This window comes from Vigna radiata, unplaced genomic scaffold (genome assembly GCF_000741045.1).
Source record: "Vigna radiata var. radiata cultivar VC1973A unplaced genomic scaffold, Vradiata_ver6 scaffold_180, whole genome shotgun sequence".
Taxonomy (NCBI): Eukaryota; Viridiplantae; Streptophyta; class Magnoliopsida; order Fabales; family Fabaceae; genus Vigna; species Vigna radiata.
Genome location: NW_014542002.1, coordinates 380,711 through 400,267, shown reverse-complemented (window position 1 = coordinate 400,267; position 19,557 = coordinate 380,711).

Sequence of the window (19,557 nt, the reverse complement as noted above, 5' to 3'; positions counted from 1 at the left end):
AGTCATATGAAACAAAATTGCCATTCATCTCAAACAATCAACATCTTTACATCCAAATGTCATCAAAAGGACTTTTTCAAGGCTTGTAATGAGGTTGGGCTAACAAGAAAAATTGGTTTTTCCGGAAAACAAAATCCTTGAGTTAAAAGAGCTTTCATAATATTTAACAATTAAGCACAACTCTCTTCCCCACCAATCTCTCTCATTCCCAACTTCTTTCCCTTTTTCTTTTTCATTGAGCTCATCTTCATGCTTTTCTTCTTTTCTTTTCTTTTTCTCATGAATTTTTCTTTTCACAACATTTGAGCTCAATGCCTTTCATTTGCCTTTCAATTTCCCCCATGCAACCCCAAACTTGAACCTTTTCATCGCATACAATTAAGCTCATCCCAACTCAAGGTAATGAATTTCAAGACAAGGGTTCACATCCTGTTTAAGGCTAAGGTTCAATAAGGGTATAATATTTTCAAGTATTTTGAGTGAAACTTTGGCTAAAGAAGGGTTTTCAAAAATGGCCTTGATCATATGACATTCACATGCAATTCAATCAATAATCAAGATTAAGGCAATATCATTCATGCTTTCCTGTGAACAATACATACAACAATAAAAACTCTGGAGCTCAATACCTCACACACATGCTTTCTCACACAAGGTTCATTCATACACCATGCTTAGCATCATAACCACAATCATAATTCATCACACATCTATTTCACTGGATATTGACATGCAACACAACCTAATTATCATCCACATCCAATAATTATCAAATAGCTCCATCATGCACATCAGTCAGTCAAACGTTTTCAGAAAAAGTATTCAAGCCAAGAGTACACACTGAAATTAAAATTCAACCTATTCTAGGAATTTAAAATGCGAAAGTGAAAGAGAGAATATAGGTTGCCTCCTAGCAGCGCTTGTTTAACGTCACGAGCTTGACCTAAACCTGTTTAGCACTTGTCAGTAAGTGCAATTCCTTCCAACACCCATCAATAGGTGTACCTTCCCGTTATCCTTCAGTGGATTCATAAAAATTAGCATCCCTCAGTAGATGCTACTCAGAAATTGTTCCAAAAATTCACTTAATTACAAGATTAAAAATGAAATAAACCTAAACTAAAAAAAAATAAAAGTGATTTACAACAATTGGGATGGCCCTAACAAACACCCATCAGTAGGTGTTGAATTTCTTCTTGCTTGGTATTCTCTTCTTCTTCTTCTTTCTGCTAAATTTCTTCAAAAAGTTGATCGAACCAAGCACATGTTTCCATGCATCAATCATAGGAACTTTAATCTCCAATTTCTTGAAGATCTCCATGAAGTACTTGAACCTATTTTCCTTCCTATGATTTTTCTCCTGATGAGGAAAGGGTTTTTCACATGACCCTTTTTTCTTTCCTCTCTTCCTATTTTTCTTAATTTTCTCCTTCCTTAACCTTCTATTTTTCTTTTTCTTTTCTTTCTTTATTTTCGCATTTTTTTTTCTTTTTTTCTTTCCTTTCAACCACTGCTTTTCCTTTCTCATCATCCTTCTCACTCTCATTCAACTTTTCTGTTTCTATCTCCTCTATCTTTTCCGCAGCAACAACTTTTTTCTGTTTTTATTTCCTCTTCGTACATCTCTAGCTCTTCTTCTTCTATCTTTTCCTCCTTGACAACCTTATCATTTGTAAAGATAGTGGCTTGACATTCTTCTTTAGGGTTAACTTCAGTATTAACCCTAATAATGCCCAGAGACTTCAAGACCTTTGTTATCTCATATTCCTCTATCTTCTCTCCATCAATAACCTTGTCATCCTCAAAGATAGGAGCTTGAAATTCTTCCTTAGGGTTAACTTCAGCATTAACCCTAATAATACCCAGAGACTACAATGCATGAGAGTGTTGTTCCTGCAATAAACGTTCTTTGGCTTCCCCCAACGTTTCTTTTCGCACTGAGAATAATTCCTGCTGTAAATGTTATTTAGCTTCCCCCAACATTTCTTTTGGCCTAGAGGAATGTTGCCCAAATTGGCTATGATATAACTTTGAATGAGGTTCCCACCAGTGGTCGAAACTATTTTGGTAGAATTGAGTGCCTACAGAATCAAATTCTTGTCTAAACTGCATTCTGCAAAAATTAGGCACAAAACCCTAGAAAACATTTATTAGTAAAAAAATAAAAATAACATAAAATGAAGTCAAACTCAATCAATTCACACTACTAGAAAAATAACCTCGAGTCCCCGGCAACGGCGCCAAAAACTTGTTGACGGATTGGCAAGCGTACTAAATCGTTCAAGTAATATAATTGGTAAAACCCAATATCGTTCTTCCCAAGAGACTCGAAAGACTTTCTCCTTCACGTGAATTAAAATAATAAGACTTGAAAATAAAAATTAATAAATTGATTAAGAGAATAAAATATGAACATGTAAAAGAGATTGATTCAAATGACAAGAAGAAAACAATGGATGAATGGAGTTGTTGGGGGTTTACAATTTCATGGTGAAACTAGATGAAAAATGGAAGAAGAATGGAAAAGCAAACCCTAGAAAAGATGAAAAGGAGCCTAAGCATCCAAGAGATCCTCTCCAGAGAGCAAAATTAGGTCTGGCCGTCCTCCCCTGTCAAAAGAATGACTCTAAACTCGCAATAGGGGTATTTGTAGGTGAGGAGCGCAACAGAAAACAGGCCTAAGCCCAGCGGACCACCGCCCGGCGGAACAAGTGTGGCGCCCGGCGGTTTCCCATAAACCTCAAAACCGCCCGGCGGTATAAGTTGCCGCCCGGTGGTTTCCCTCAAAACCGCCCAACGCCAACGCCAGTGCCTACTCCTCGCCCTGGACCGCCCGACGATGTAAGTTGCCGCCAGGCGGTGTGTCGACTCTTCAAATCTTCAATTTTCTTCTCTTTTCTTGAGTCGACGACCTTTATCTTCATCTCCATTCTTCACTTTCTCAAAAATACTACAAAACAATGCAAAACAAGCATAATATCTCTAAAAACAGCTTTTGACTCTATACAGACTCATTTATTGAGTTTTGCTTGATTCTAAGGTCATTCCAAGTAGTAAAGGGTGTAATTTGGTCTAAAATGACATATGAAAATAACTGTTTTTCAACCTTCATCACCATGAAAGGTCTTCCAAGAATCACTGGAATCCTTTCCTCATCTTCCATGCCTATGACTATAAAGTCCACTAAAAATTCTAACTGCTCCACACGCACAACCACATTTTCCACCATACGAAGTGGTTTTTTAATGGAACCATCCGCCACCGTCACAATGAAATTGGACGGTTTTAATGTTAGCCCTCCAATTTTTCTCAAGAAACGCATGGGCATCATATTAATGCTTGATCCAGAGTCTATCATTGCTCCTCCTACATCAAAACCATTCACAATACATGCAAGATTCAAACAACCTCGATCTTTTACTTTAAGCGGAGAATTCTTCTTTGGAGGTTGAATATCGAATTCCTGTTCATCATCATCCTCATCTAAATCTATCATATCTCCAAGATAGAAATCCATCCTCACAGGAATCCGTTAAATAACTGAAGGCACTATAGTCATTTAGTTATAAACTTCTCTTTTCTGTTCGTTATGACTAACTCTTGCTTCCTTTTCTTCCTCCCCTTCACTGTTGCTGCTGCTTATCTCAATGACCTCTCTTTCCTCCTCTTCGTCACTGCTTCCAATCTCTACAACTTCCCTTTCAACCTTTCTTTTACTCCTTGTCACCACATCTTTGCATTCTTCTTTAGGGTTAACATCAGTGTTTGCCCTAAACTGGTTCTTTTCAGTGGTTTCTACTTTTTTTGACAGTTGTCCAATTTGCCTCTCTAGTGATCTAAAGTTAGCTTGGTGACTTGCACGATTGGACTCATAAACTTTCAAGAATTTTTCAAATCTATCATTTAGATCTTTGACAAACTCTGTCAGATGTGTAGGCTGCTGCCACATAGGTGAGGGTTGCTGCTGCCTGAAGCCTCTTATTTGCCCTGATGGGTTGTTTTGTTGTTGACCAATACTCGGATGATTCTTCCAACCTTGGCTAGGATTTCCTTGGTTGAAATTCCCTTGCCTGTACTGGAATTGGTTCCCCATGTAGTTTGCTTCCTGCTGCATGTCCTCAGGTATAGCACATTGACCATTGATATGGTCACCACCACAAAAGTCGCATAGTTGTTGTGTTTGAGAGACATTGCAAATCTCCTTTGGAAGTTGTGAGAGGATCTTTGTCAATGTATCTAGCTTTGGGGTCAAAAGATGATTCTGAGCTAGCATTGCATCATCTGCAGGTAAGTGCAAGACCCATCTCTTTTGTGTTGGTGCACCCCTTTCATTGTATGCTTCTTGCCCATTAGCTACCATACTCTTTATCAAGTCATAGGCTTCATCCTCAGTTCTATTTGATATCACCTCCAGTTGAGGCGTCCGACATCATCTTAGACTTCATGTTCAGTCTACCAAGGTAAGCAAGAACAATGGTTGTCTTGTCAAACCCGTGAACTGGTGTTTTCCTGAGTAGGCCTTTGAATCGCTCCCATGCTTGACTTAGAGTTTCTTCCATGCCTTGGTTGAATGATGAGATTTTCAGTCTTCCCTGAGTAACTTCAGACTATGGAAATATTTGTTAACGAACTTTGTAGCCATAGTCTCCCATGTAGAAAACGTCCCTTCAGGGAAGGAATTAAGCCATGTCTTAGCATTGCCTCCCAATGAGAATGGGAACAAGCTCAGCCTCACTCTATCATCTGATACACCTGCCATCTTCATTATATTGCAGATTTCACTAAACGCTGTCAAATGGTCATAAGGGTTCTCATTTGACAGGCCGTGAAACTGGTTACTTTGCACTAGGTGTATAATTGTTGGATTCATCACCATGTTGGTCGTTTGATCCGTAGGCATGGCTATGCTGTTAAAATGGAAAGGGCCAACAACATTAGATTGGTCTGCAACAGTGCGTCTTGGAGGAGTTCGTTCGGCCATCTCTTCTGTTCTTCTAACTGGTGAAGGTGATAGTAATTTTTCAGGGGAAGGAAACAAATCCCTAGATGGGCATCTAACTCTCCTTCTCCCCCTTGTCTCGCTTAAGCCTTCAAGAAAAGGTTGCGTATTTTTCTTGCTCCTAGTATGTCTGAGCTCCTGCTGCATGCACAAGAAACACAAACCCTAGTAGCACTTTTTTAAATAAAATAAAATAAAAGATAAAAACATAAAAAGATAAAATATATACAATCAAGTCAAACTTAATCAGTTTACACTACTAGATAAGTTAAACAACGAGTCCCCGGCAACGGCGCCAAAAACTTGTTAAGTCCCTGGCAAGTGTACCAGATCGTTATCAAGTAATATAAATGGGTAAGTCTAAGTATCGTTTTCCCAAAGGACTCTTAGGCCTTACTTTTCATGTAAACTAATCTTGTAAGACTTGAGAAAAGAATTAGATTGGTGTTTGTATGCAAAGAACAAAAGTAAACATGCAAATGCAATGATTCAATTGGCTTTAAGAAACTATGGATGAATGGAGTTGTTGGGGTTTACAATTTCATCTTATCTACCCTCATATATCTACTGTTCTTATTTAATTAGCTTATTTCTCATATTGTCATGAAACTTTCTTAGTCTACCCTTAACCCAATCCCTGGGTGAAAAGAGCCTATTACTAATTACCGGCTTGCTATTCCTAGCTTCCCCTAGTAATTAATAATGCATGATAAGCGGAAGCAAAATACAATTGATCGTCCTACCCCTATCCCTAGGCGGTATTAACATAATCAAGGAATTCAACACCAGTTCATGACATTATTGTATGTCCTCGTATCAATAAAGGCAAACAACATTTATCGAATGAGTTAAAAGATAAAAACATTAAGCAAAGGTGAAGAACCCAACAATTGATAAATCAAGCATATGCAAGCATATAAAATAAATAAGAATTTGGATATATGAGAGTTTCAAAAGATTACATTGTTNCCCAACAACNNAGGGTTTAGTTCACCANAATCATGGTGAANCTAGATGAAATATNATNAAANAATGGAAGAAATAACCCTAAACTTGGTAGATTGGAGCCTAAGCATCCAAGGAACCTCCTCTAAGGTGTGTGGAATAGCTCTGGACGTTTCTCTCTACCAAAAGAATATGTTTTGATTCGCACTGGGGCTATATATAAGCCAGAAAAGATAACAGAAAGATTACAGAATCCAGCTAATAAAAACACACAACCGCCTAGGTGCCTAAGTTCACCGCTCAACGGTTTCCCGCTTGCCGCTTTTACCGCTCAACGGTCAGTTTTGCCGCTGAGCGGTTTCCTTCTAATCGCTCTGAGTGCTCAACGGTCCATTCTGGCGCTCAGCGGCTCACTTGACCCTTCTTTTCATCATTTTTCTCCTTCTTTCATGGGTTTAAGTCCACCTTACTTCACTTCCATCTTCAATTCACATTAAAACCTTGCAAAACAATGTAAAACAAGCATAATATCTCTAAAACCCACTTTTGACTCTCACAAGACACAACTAAGTGTTTTACTTGATTTAAAGTTCATTCTAAGCCATAAAGGTTGTGTTATATTATCAATTTTAAGTATGAAAATAACGGTTTTTAGACCGTTATCAGAGACCTGCACAGAAATTCTAGACATAGATTGTTAGTGATAGTTAGAAAAATAATAGTAATTTTTTTTTAACTTTTTTATTTTTTTTTACTTTCTTTTGAAAGATAAAAATGGAAAATTAAAATTGATTGAATAAAATAAAATAAAATAAAAATAAAATAAAATAAAGTCAAAATCAATCGAGAATAACACAAATAGAATAACTTAAACCGTGAGTCTCTGACAACGGTGCAAATCGGCAACAGTACTGAGTCGCACAAGTAATATAAAATGGTAAGACCAAGTATCGTATCCCAAATGATTCTCGGCGCTGAGCAGTTGTGTGAAAACAAGATTAATTCAGACTTAGAGTAAAAGAGATCATGAGTTTGTATAGCAAAAATAATAAAATATAACAAATTAAAATTGATTAATGACAAAAGAGCACTAGGCTTCAGGCGTCCATCGCCCGTGCGTCAGGTCCGTCGCCCGGGCGACCAACGTTGATTTGGAACTTGCTGTTTTTCGTTTTTGTCGCATGGGCTTCGGGTTTTCTCCCTTCTTGGTGCCTTTTTGACCCCTTTTGAGCTCAATCTTCTTGGCTTTTCACTTCTTCTTCTAGTATTGCTTCAATCTCTGTCAAAACAAGGGGAATTTGTTAGAAAACTGTTAAAATCAACCTCAACTCTCTTATTCACATAATTTACTGAAAACACATGAGTTTAAGCAAGTTTCTAAGTGAAAAAGGGTGCTTTTAGTATTAAAATCACATAGCAAATAACGGTGTTTCAAACTGTTATCAACCATTTGCATGAAACACAAGGAATTTCTAATAGGGAAAAAGGAGTAGAAACTTACTTGCTCTAAACGGAGAACTAATCAAGTAGAAGTGGAGATAACTCAGTTGTGATCTCCTAGGAACTTCCTGATTATCAAACAGATGATGAAGGGATGAAAAATCTTAGAGATATGTGAGAGAAAGAAAAGAGAAAGAATTTTGGGGAGATAGATAGTGTTCTAAGTAACGAGACGAGTTTAAAAAGTTTTATTTATATTATTTAATTATTTTAAAATAATATAATCGGTCTCGTTATCTTAAAACACCTACCTAGTCTAATATTCTATTCTCTGAGTTCTTATAAAATATATTGATCTATTTTTCTAATTTTAGATATTGAATTTTCTTTTACATCTAACTTGCATAATTTATGGATTATATAAATTTTAAGACTATTCCGAATTTATATCATCAAATTTAATTTAAGTAGTTTTCATTAATTATACATTATATATTGAATAAATTCTTATTGGCTTAATTATCTTTTTAGTCCTCAAGTTGGGGGCTGAATTTCTGTTTTGTACCCGCTTTCAAAAATGATATTATTTGGTTCCCAAGTTACCAATTTTAAATGAAATTGGTCCCTTCAGTTAAGTAAGTAACAACGACGTTAACTGAGACTTACGTAGTTGCACTTTTCTTCTCTCTCATCTCTTCTTCCTGACACTATTTCTTTCTGATTTCTATTTCTCTCTCTGCACTTTTGCTCTTCCTGCCATCCACTATTTTTCTATCTTTCTGCCATTAACTTTTTTTCTATCTTTCACCAAGTTCCTGCTCTAAAATGTCTGATTGCACTTCTAATGCTCTAGCAGCCTCAGAATTCTTCTGGGCCAAAGCTGCAGTCTTCAAGAAATGAACAAATAATTAGTTATGTTTTTCATACGTTAAACTTCAAGCATTCACTCATAATAAGGTATTTCCAAGTGGCAATATGATATATAAATGCCAATGAAAATTTGTTTTTACGAAAAGAGTGTACAGAAAGGCATAAAGAATAAATACTAACAATAATTAAAATATGAATAGTTATTACAGTATATTTTACAATATATTTCACTTAAGAAGTACCAAAGACATTCAAATTCAGCTATACTTCAATGACCAGGAATAATACTTCCAAATACCTCAACAACCCACTCCGATATTACTACTACTAGTCAGGCCATATGGTGGTAAATTGTTGTTTTCTGCTCAGTGTGGCTATAATTTTTATGAAAGCAAATCACTATATTAAAAGGAATCCAAAGGCCCATCTGAGACACAAGAGACACAGGTTCAGTTCCTTTTGGTAGTTGAGGTACTACCACACTACCCTCAATTAAATGGCTAACACAGGTGCAATAAGGAGGAAAAGGATACTGAAGACATGAAGCTTAATTCGGATGAAACATAAAATAATGCTTAAGAAAGACCCAAATCTAATAAAGAAGGAAATGGTTATTTGGAAATTTATAGGGCTTCCACCTTACAACTTAAGGTTTGGGTAGAAGTTTTTGTGTTGCACATTGTTCTAGCCAAAAGGTGTACGAACCCGATCAACTAAAGCATTCAAGTGTCATCCTTTTGCCTCATCTAGCCAAAAGGTGTACGAATCCGATCAGGGCAGATTGCATATAAGTTTGAGGGTAGGTTCAGATATAGGTCATCTTGTAATTTATAGGAAGAACTGAGACCTTTAGGCATTGGGAGGTGCAATCCCTTGAAGAAGTTTTGTAGTGCTGTTGTTAGGCAAGATTTTCCTTTCACCAAATTTTATGAACTGGTATGTTAGAGCTGTGGGTATCCAATCTTGATGGTTCTTAGTTGGAGAGCTAGCGTATTGTATTTGATGGTCAATCCAGGTTGAGCAATATTTTGAAGCCATCGAACCTATTCCCGAATAAGCCAGTAAGATTTTGTTGCATAAGAAGTTATTCGCCTTGAAATCTGAGAAATGATGCTTTAATTGGTGGCTAACTAGGAAATGACGCCCACCCAAATGCTGCATGGTGAACCTTTTTGAAGGCTTTGCTCAAACGATTAGAAGGAGTAAGATTTTGATAAACTATTTTCGGTACGGAAAGAGGAACTAGAACTATGGGATCCTGACATAGACATGAAGATGAAGATACTGTGGGAAAAAAGGATGCATCATGGGGTAGAAGATGTAAACCTTCGTACCAGAACCAGAAAAAACTTCAGAGATGAACTAGAATCAAGTTGGCAGAGAAAGAACAAATAGTGATGAAGCAAAAGAACAGAGAACATCTAATTCTTTTATAATGGCAGGACTGGATTTTGATTCCTGGAAGACAGAAGAGAGAGAAAAAGGTAAGAAGTAGTTATAATGGAGAGAGAAACAGAAGAAGAAAGAGAAAGAAGTGTTAGGAATAAGAGAGGAGAGAGAAGAAAAATACTCCCACATAAGCATAAGCATGAAGTTAATGGCGTTCCTACCTATTTAATGGAATGAACCAATTTCATTCAAAATTGGTAATTTGGGAACCAAATAACATCATTTTTAAAATCGGATACAATACAAAAATTCAGCCACTAACTCGGAGACTAAAAAGGTAATTAAGCCATTCTTATTATACATATAGTTGCTGAGAAATCTGAATAATGTTTTCTCATCTAAACTTTTCACACTATTTTTATATCTTTCAAATATTATATGTTAAAAGAGTTAAACATTCAAAACTCTCCTAACCTTCCTCCCAACTTTATTAAATTCATTTTATAACTCCTACAATACAAACTTATGCATATAATTTAACCGAGAACAATATTAGATTAGTAGTAACCGAGAACCTTAATAGTTTATTACTTGTACAATAAAAATGGCTGAAAAGAATATACAAAATTTGCGTACCTTATAATTTGTTGATCAAATCCATTACTTGGAATTATTCGGTTTGAAAAATTCAATTATTCGGCTTATTATATTTGGGTATCGAAATATTTAGAATATATCCCATGATAGAGAAATAAATAGCATATATTATTGTTATCCAAACAGGTTAGAAATATTAATATAAGATAATATATTTATAAAGATATTTAGCAACTGAATGTCTTTTATCTTAGACTCCAAAAATGTATAAATAGAATCCCTTTTTACACATTCAACTCTCATTTAATTCTTAAAACTTTTACTGGAATAATGAAATCTGGTAACTTATGCATGTCCGGTAAATCTTGATGATGAAACGAATAATCTTATTTCAATATTTATTACATTTTTTTTTAAAATGGTCAATCACATGTGGTCGATTATGTTTAGTAGATTACAAGATGATCATATTTTTAGTTGAGTATTCATGACCGATCACATTTGACTGATTATTGGCCGATCACATTTAGTTGACTCAAAGGTCAATCACATTCATGATCGAGCACTCATAATTGATCACATTTGACTGACTATCTAGGGTCAATCACCATTGGTTATTCATGCTTTGTCCGATCTCTTGGACGTATCACCCATGGCCGACTATCATGACCAAACGACATGGTCGACTAGTTATAAAATGGTCATATTAACATAACAGTAATCACAAATCAATGTTGATTAAGGCATGAAGACCATGATTAGGCCGACAAAAGAGTAAAAGCTCATAACAACCACCATAAATAAGGTTTTTAGGTATGACTTTTAAACAAATGCATTATACATGCAACACATGCATCACTATATTTAGGGATGGCAACGGGTCGGGTTCGGGCCGGATAGTATGATACCCGAACCCGACCCGCATATATAAAGTGTGTCCGTTACCCACCCCGCTACCCGCCGGGTACCCGCATAAAAAAAATCCACGGATTTTTTTCAACCCGCGGATACCCGTTGGATACCCGTTTCAACCCAATAATACTTTAAAAAAATAATATTTTATTTGTTTGTTTTTTTAAAATGGACAAGTACAAATTTTTTTAGGTTGTTTTAATAACCTTTAGTATGGGCCAAGCCCAAACCCTTCACATTAGGGTTTCTTTCTCAAGTTAGGAGTTCATTTTCCTTCCCACTGCTTGTGCGNCGCCGCCTCCATAAACGGAACGCAGATCTCNAGCGTCTNACCCCCTCCAAGNTATCAACGTCGCGCATCACCGCCTCCAAGCTGCCACCATCGCGCCTCGCCGAACCGCAGATCCAGCGTCTCACCCCCTCCAAGCTGCCACCGCCGTGCCTCACCGCCTCCAAGCTGCCACCTCTCCATGTCCATGCCTCCTCTTCCTCACGCCAAACACAAAACGCTTCCTCGCCGCAAATGTCCTTAGGAAGCCCTCTGGAAGTGTCCAATCGTCCGGTTTTCACTTCGAGCGTTGCCTACGTCTTCCTCATCCTCTTCACCACCTTCTTCTTCATCGGATTTGTGCTTCTCTACTTCCAACAGCAAGCCTCTCGTCGGACTCTGAGTCTGGTGCCATCCGTTGGCGAGCACAGTCGGAGTCCGTGACAGAGAAGTCTCTGCTTAAGACGCAGATCACCCTTGCCCCAACATTAGGTCGTCCGCGGTGGAGAGAAAACGAAGGAGAAAGAGAAAGAATGTAATGAAATTGAAACTAGGGTTTGACGGCAGGATATCTTAGAAAATAATTTAAAGGGGTAAGACAGGTTGCGGGTACCCGCGGGTACGGATAGTGTGATATCCGAACCCGATCCGTTAACAAGCGGGTATTATAAAACCCGCTACCCGCCACCCGCGGGTACCTTTTACCCGCGGGTACTAACTACCCGTGGCGGATTTTATCTGCGGATACCCGCGGGTCCTGATTTTTATGCCATCCCTAACTATATTAATACTATACTAATGAGTCATCTACTGACTTTAACATAGTGCATTCTACAGGTACCATATGAGCAATTTGGACGCACATGAGGCTTCTCAAATTGAACAATGCTTGGATTTGGAAACCACCCGATCAAACTATAAGACTCGACCCAACACTCTTTCGGCCATAAAACGTGACATGAGCCCCCGAGTGGCACGAAAAAACAATCCAAGAGTTGGTAACAATCAACGTTGGAGACTTACTACAAGCCCAGTCCATACACCTGAAACATTTTGGTGTCCACCATGGGGCCAAGCGAGCGTTTGTCTTACTCCAATTGTAACCATAGGAGCCAAATGAGCAATACAGTGGAAGAAGTCAATCGTCCAATCGTTTAGCTTGAACCTCTTGGCTTTGTTCAACCTGAACCTCTTGGCTTTATTCAGCCTTAACCACACAACCTCCTTCGACACCAACGTGTAGCTTTGTTCAGCCTTAGCCTTTTAGTCTCGACCGACAACCTCTTTATGCTTCAACATTCTGCTTGTCTTGTCTCGATTGTGCGATCTCAACAACCTCTTTATACTTTAACGTTCTGCCGTCTCGACCGTGTGGTCTCAACATTCTATTTAGGTTTTAAAGTTTCGGTCATTTGGCTTCATGATATCCTTTTTTTTTCAACTACCTAGTCATCGATCTCAACTTAGCCTCTTTTGGCTTTAACATCTTGGTTGTTCGGTCTCTACCGCACGATCTTTGTCGACCTCAACATCTCATCCTCTTTTGGCTTCAACATCTCGACAGTCGGTCTCAAGTTAGCCTTTATCGACTTCAATGTTTTAGCCATTCATAATCATCATATCCTTTTTTTGGCTTTAACAACTTATTTGTTTGGCCTTAAGGGCTTCCTGGCCTCTTTCAGCCTGAACCTATTGACTTCAGTGTTGACAACTTGGTCGTTCAACCTTATCAAAATTTTGGCCTCTTTCGGCTTCAACATGTCGACCTTTCAGTCGTAACAACTTCGTCTTTCAACCTCAACATACCCTTATTCAGATTTATCATCTTAGTCTCTTTTGGCTTCAACAACTCGACCAATAATCTCAACTTAGTCTCTTTTGGCTTCAAAATGTTGGTCATTCGACATCTGCTGCACGGTCTCAATCGACCTCAACATCTCAGTCATGTTTTGGCCGACTTCTTGAACATATCACTTGTGACCAACCATCATGACCGATTGATTACAAAATTGTCATACTAACATAGTGGTAATCACAAATCAATGTTGATTAACGTATGATTGAGTCATAATTATGCCAAAAAAAAAGATAAAAACTCATAACAATCACTATAAATAAAGTTCTAATAAATAAATTTTAAACATATGCATTAGACATGTGTAACTGCATTAATATTATATTAATCAGTCATTTATTGACGTTAATATCATATTACCTTATACAAATATCATCCAAATAATTTGAATATAGAAAAGGATCCTGATATTTTGAAAACCTTTTTTAACAACTTTTTGACAACAGGGCACATGTCATCACTTTATTGGTCTGTTTGAATTTATATTTTAAAAAAATATTTGAAATGGATGAATCACAAGCTACCACGTATGCGTTGTCAAAAAGTTATCAAAAAAGAGTTGTCAAAATAACTTTTTCCTTTAGAAAAGCTCCTCAAACAAAACAACACTTAGATTTTAAAAACTATCCGACTAGACTCAAAAGTCCAACCCAATACCTATTCGACTACAAAATGTGACATACACATCTAAACCACACGAACAAATAATCTAAAATCAAGTATTAAAGACTGACTACACGTTCGACCCCAAAAAATACAAATAAATCTTTTTAAATTATAAATCACTTAGAAACATTTCGATTAAATTTGATAAACAAAAATTACTTGGTATTAATTTTAATTTGATATGTTCATAGAAAAGTGAATGATGTCACACTTATCAGGAGACAACAATTATCCATTTATCCATGAAAATTGTTAAGCCCCTGGCAAGTGTACCAGATCGTTATGAAGTAATATAATTGGTAAACCCAATATCATTCTTCCCAAAGGACTCTTAGGCCTTACTTTTCATGTAAACAAATCACGTAAGACTTGAGAAAAGAATAAAGTTGATAGTTGTATGCAAAGAACAGAAATAAACATGCAAATGCAGTTGATTCAATTGACTTTGAAAAACTATGGATGAATGGTGTTGTTGGGGTTTACAATTTCATCTTATCCACTCTCATATATTTACTTTTCTTATTTACTTCACTTATTTATCTAATTGCCATGCAAACTTTCTAGCCTACCCTTAACCCAATCCCTTGGTGAAAAGAGCCTATTTTTAATTATCGGCTTGCTATCCCTAGCCTCCCCTAGTAACCAATAACGCAATACGAACAAAAGCAAAATACAATTAATCGTCCTACCCCTATCCCTAGGTGGTATTAACATAATCAAGGAATTTTCCACCAGTTCATGACATTACCGTACGTCCCCATATCCATAAAGACAAACAACATTTACTGAATGAGTTAAACAATAAAAGCATTTAGCAAAGATGAGAACCCAACAATTGATAAATAAGTATATGACAAGCATATGAAATAAATAAGAATTTGGATATATGAGAGTTTCAAAAGATTACATTGTTCCCCAACAACAAAGGGTTTAGTTCACCATTGTCATGGAGAAACTAGATGAAAATAATGAAAGAATGAAAAAGCAAACCCTAGATTTGATAAAAAGGAGCTTAAGCATCCAAGAAATCTCCTCCAAGGTGTGTGGAATAGCTTTGGACGTTCTCTCTACCAAAAGAATCGGTTTTCAAGTCGCACTGGGGCTATATATCGGCCAAAAAGATAACAGAATAATCATAGAATCCGCAAAATAAAAACTGACAACCGCTCAGCCCCTAATTTGACCGCTCAGCGGTTTCCCCTTAATCGTAGTACCGCTCAGCGCCCAAAACTACCGCTGAGCGCCAAAAACTGACCGCTCAGCGCCCATTTTCACCGCTCAGCGCTGGTCAACTGCACTCTGGTCAACTTTTCAGCATTCTTGTCAACTGGTTGACTTTTCTGGTTGACTGGTTGACTTTCTGGTTGACTTTTCTGCATTTTGGTTGACTTTTCTGCACTACAACTCTTTGATATTTCAATCCTTCTTTCAAATCATTCAATAAACCAACAAAATCAAGGGAAACCAAGCATAAAACTAAGAAAACCATCTTTGACTCTCTTATTCTCTAACTTAATAAAAATGGATAATTTCAAGCTAATTCTAAGCCATAAAGGGTATGATTTAATATCAAAATCAAGTATGAAAATAACTGTTTTTCAATTGTTATCAGAAATAGATGGTAATGATTTTATATTAAAAAATGAGAAGCACATGACCAAGTTGTATCTGCTGCATTCTTCACTCTTTCAGCGCTTTAGTTAACGCGAAATTTAAAGCGTAAGAAAACTCTCATAAGACTAATTCAAAGAAACCTATGACAGAAAAGAAAAGATCAAATATTTGACATTTAAAACATTGAAGTGCAAATCTTAACTGTTGATTCTATTGAATGAATTATAAACATTTTTTTAGTCAACAAAATGTGAAATAATTTGAAATAATCAAACATTCAAAATAACCATAATTCAGGAATACGTATTGCAAAAGAACTATATGCTTAGAATACATATAAAAAATAAATATAATTATGTTATTTAGTATAGATATAAATATTTTTATATTACATAATCCATAATAATCATATGTCTAGATTACATCATCCAAATCCATAATCATCATATTTCTATGTTATTTTTAAGGTTGAAATCCTTTTTTGGTCCTTAAGTTAAGTTCTGATGTTCAGTTTAGTCCCTGCTTTTAAAAATGTCGACATTTAGTCCTTATGTTATGAAAAATGTATCAAAACTGATTTGATGTTCATAGGGACTAAAAGTTGACATTTTTAAAAGCGGGAACTAAACTGAACATCAGAACTTAACTTAAGAACCAAAAAAGGGTTTAAACCTATTTTTAATTCAGAATAACTATTATTCCTTAATTACCTATTTTTGAATAATAATACTCCTTACTAATTAATATAGAATAATCATATACAAATTTCTTAATCTTGAATCATTTAATTTATGTTCTTAGTGTATTGTATACTGGTCAATCACTTAAGATGTAAATTCTGAAAAAAATTTATAACTAGGTAATTTGAATGGTCAAACACCTAAATATCTGACCATTTGGTCTAAGGATTTTATTTTTTAATTAACAAGGTAAAAACATACTTAGATGATATCGGACTGTAATTGGGTCAAGCCTAATCAAAAGTTCACTTCGAAACCTATAAATACAGAAGTAAGGTAAAGAGGTAGGTGATTGCATTTATTGGACATTTAAGACTTAACTGTGATAACTGGTCGATTATTGAACATTAACTTGAGTGCCAGAGTGCCTTTAACAGATACCCACTGCTCGAATTTGGACTGTACTGAAGAAGATTCTATAAGACCTAAGGAGAAGGTGACTAGACCAAATTATGAAGGAGTAGTTCTCGACCCTACATACTGAAACATTTTGCCGCCCACTTTGGGCTCGAAAACAAGTGAAGAAACCCAATGGTGACCACGAGAAATATGAGAGACCAGCAGGATCTAATGGAGTTGATAAGGGAAATGCAGGCATAAATGCAGGAGAAACAACACAAACACAAGGCTGAGATTACTGCGTTCTGAGTGGAGCACGCATCAGCTCGGGGGGAGAAGTCCGCTCAACACTCGATATCTCTAATTCTGACCCCCACGAAGGACTGATCATGAGGACGGACCAAGGACGGTCGGACAGGGGGTGAGTAGGAACTGTCAAGCATCCAACAAGGTTAACCAGGACAACAAGGAAGGAAGGGAAGTAAACAGTGACGCGATGAAGGCACCCCTTCCAAATCAGAACCGTCCGGGCAGAAGGTTTGTTGCCCTTTACTACAGGCATCATGGAGGCCCCAATGCTTGAGAACCCCCTCTAGCGTTCGAGAAGTATGATGGATCGACCGACCCAAATGGTCACCTTCGGTCCTTTTTGAACACAATGGTGTTTTACTCCTCAAGCAATCCGGTGATGTGCAGGGTATTATCCTTATCACTTAAAGTGGAAGCGTTGGCTTGATGGTATAACACCATTCCTCCTAACACTATGGACTACTTCGTCACTGTTGAATCCTTCTTCAGTAAATAATATGCTTGTAGTCGTGTCCAACAACTGACACACCTTGTATTGCTTAGCACGAAAGCAGGAGAAGGAAAAGTCATTGGAAACTTTTATGAAGCGATAATATGAGACGACTCAGCAGGTGAGGCACTCTACCAAAAGCCATGGATAAACTCCCAGGGAGAGTTGTTGAGTCCATCCGGATCGAGGATATTGTTGAGAACACAAACTCTATGTCAAACAGGTTTTTGATGATGACAACACACTGCTTAATAATAGTACATAAGTTTCAGGTTTACATGTTCAGCTGATATACTAAAATGCTTTGATCAATGCTTTTGTTGAACATGTTTTGATTGATTTGCAATGTGTGTTCCTATGATTGATTATGTGTTATATGTAGGGAATATGCTTGTATTGAAATGTGTGATATAATGATTTTTGATTACTTTTGCACATTTCTGAAGAAAAGCTCACAAGCACTTTTATAAACTTATATTTGTTGTGACAAAGGTCTAGTTCAGTCAAATACACTGGAATGGATTCGACTAAGCTAAAATCTTTTTACAGATTTTGTGAACACATGCTTGATGAGATTTTGAGTTGAAAAGAATTTCAAAGTATTTTTTCAAGTGCCAGTCGATAATGTGGAACACCCATTCGACTGTATTCCTGTTATTTTTGGAATTCTATTATGCCTACTAGCTCCAACGGTTATATTTTTCAAAAGTTAGTTAATATTGACTGACTGGGTCAACTGTCTTAAATGTGCATTGATTTGGTTGACTGAGGAGCCTTTGTGTTGACTGTCTGTTATAACTGTTTTAGTACAGTCGATTGTATTAGTAGGCCATTCGACTGAGAATGACAGGAAAACTATAAATAGAACAGAACACGAACTGTTTTGAGACTTTTGTAATCTAACATTTTCATTGTCCTGTTTCAGAGAATGTTCTCGGTTTCAGAAGCTCCAAGAATTCTCCAAGAAGACGGTGGTGATCTTTCTTGAGAGAGATTCAGATTGAGGAGTCAATTGCGCACACTGTTTGATCAACATCTGCATAAAGAAGGTACTTCTGGTTTGATCTTGAGAGGCTTGGCATCTTGTGAAGACTGCTGTATTTGATTGAAGGCTTGGCAACCTGGGAAGTTTGTTGTGATAGGCTTGGCAACCTGGGAAGTTTGCTGTGATAGACTTGGCAACCTGTGAAGTATGCTGTGATAGGATTGGCATCCTATGAAGAGTGTTGGTTACACGTTGAGGATTGTTCAACATGGGTTCAGATTGCAAAAGAGGGGATTCTTGCTGCAATTCTGGTTTTGTGTGTGCAACTATATTTGGTTTTGGGTTAGAGAGGAGATTTATATTTTTGCGTGGTGCTTAAATTCCTTGTTTTAGAAACCGTAACCATTATAGTGCATTTGCTTCCAAAATTGGAAGGACACTGGATGTAGGCATTGTTGGCCGAACCAGTATAAAAACTAGTGTTTGATTTTCTCTATCCCTGCACTCTTTATTTCAGTCAACTTTATCTATTTAGCAGTCAACTACGTTTTTTTCGCTGCATTGAATTTTTCATTACTTGCATTTCAAGCAAAGATCAAAAGCTTTGAATTTTCGTACCAAGATTGCGAAAAGATTTTGTTTTTGAACTAACACCAATTCACCCCCCTCTTGGTGTAAAACGAAGCCAACCTGTTTCCTAACAATTGGTATCAGAGTTGGTTTTCATAAAATATTTGAAAATTCAGTCGACTCTGTTTTTATCCTATTCAACTGTAAAACCTGGGGATGGCTTCAAATTTTCAAACTTTTGGTGAAGGTAATTCAACAAACAGACCACCTCTATTTGCTGATGAAAACTATCCAATTTGGAAAATTAAATGCAGATCTTTCTTCAATCGCAAGATAAAGGAATTTTGGATGCCACTTTAAATAGTCCATTTGTGCCTACAAAAATTGTTGATAGTAAAACTGTTTTAAAACCTTTTACTGAGTGGACTGCTGATTAAAATAGAAAAGCTCAATATGACGTTAAAGCTAGAAATATTATTGCCTCTCAACTAACAATTGATGAATTTTTCAGGATATCCCAATGCATGTCTGTAAAGGAAATGTGGGATGTTCTAGAGGTAACACATGAA